The sequence below is a fragment of the Cebus imitator genome, unplaced genomic scaffold (assembly GCF_001604975.1).
Source record: "Cebus imitator isolate Cc_AM_T3 unplaced genomic scaffold, Cebus_imitator-1.0 Scaffold169, whole genome shotgun sequence".
Classification (NCBI taxonomy): Eukaryota; Metazoa; Chordata; class Mammalia; order Primates; family Cebidae; genus Cebus; species Cebus imitator.
This window is the reverse complement of record NW_016107484.1, coordinates 2,230,370-2,231,662: the sequence shown is the minus strand read 5'-3', so window position 1 is coordinate 2,231,662 and position 1,293 is coordinate 2,230,370.

Sequence of the window (1,293 nt, the reverse complement as noted above, 5' to 3'; positions counted from 1 at the left end):
ACTCCGGCCTGGGTAACAAGAGCGAAACTCCGTCCCCCAAAAAAAAAAAAAAAAAAAGATGTCTAGGATGGGTTCTTGCTGTGTTGCCCAGGCTGGTCTCAAACTCCTGAGCTCAACCAAACCTCTGGCCTCAGCCTCCCAAAGTGCTGGGATTACAGGTGTGAGCTGCTGCACCCAGCCAACATAAATTCTTAGGAGTCACAAAAAATGCTTGAACTTATGTTGCTCACCTTTGGTTTTGGGTAAGATCAGTTTTCACAAAGATTGATGTGCAAGCCTTTAATGACTGGAGAACCACGACCATGTAGTTGTAAGAAACTCAACAGCAGGAAGCTGGAAGTCAGGTGTTCCGTGAAGATGCCTACTAGTCTTAGGAACAGGAGGTCCCTACAGTCTCTTTTGTCTCCACTTCTAGATACAAGTAAATATGCAAAGCTCTCAATTCCTGCATTGAGGCTGGATTTCGGTTTAGCTTTCTGTTCCCACAGTTTGTATTTTTTGTGTGTATGTCTTATTTGGTGGTATTGATATGAAGATAGGTTTATTATGTCCTCAAATGTCCTATTTTTTCCCCTGGCTATAGGGAAACAGGCTTAAGAAGCAAACTTGTGGCTGGGCGTGGTGGTTTACGCCTGTAATCCCAGCGCTTTGGGAGGCTGAGGCGGGCGGATCACCTGAGGTCAGGAGTTCGTGACCAGCCTGGCCAAAAAGCTGAAACGCTGTCTCTACTAAAAATACAAAAATTAGCCGGGTGTGGTGGCGGGCACCTGTAATCTCAGCTACTCAGGAGGCTGAGGCAGAAGAATTGCTTGAAACCAGAGGGCGGAGGTTTCAGTGAGCTGAGAACACACCGTTGCACTCCAGCCTGAGCGACAAGAGCAAGTCTCCGTCTTAAAAAAAAAAAAAAAGAAAAGAAACTTGTGTGGACTAAAACAGGGATTGGCAAACTATGGCCCGTGGGTTACGTCCAGCCACCACCTGCTTTTCATTGGCTTTGCAAGCTGAGAAAGGTTTTGAGAACATTTTTAAGTGGTTGGAAAAAATAAAAAGAATATTTTTTAACATGTGACAAGTATGTGAAATTCAAATTTTAGTGTCCATAAATAAAGTTTTATTGGAACACAGCCATGCCCATTCTCTTATGTATTGTCTCTGGCAGCGTTAGAGCTACGACAGTACCGTTGCATAGTTACAGAGCCTATATGGCCTACAAAGCCTGAAGTATTAATATTTGCGTTCCAACCCTTTATGTAAAAGGCTTGCCAGCTCCTGGTCTAAAAACAGGAATAATGG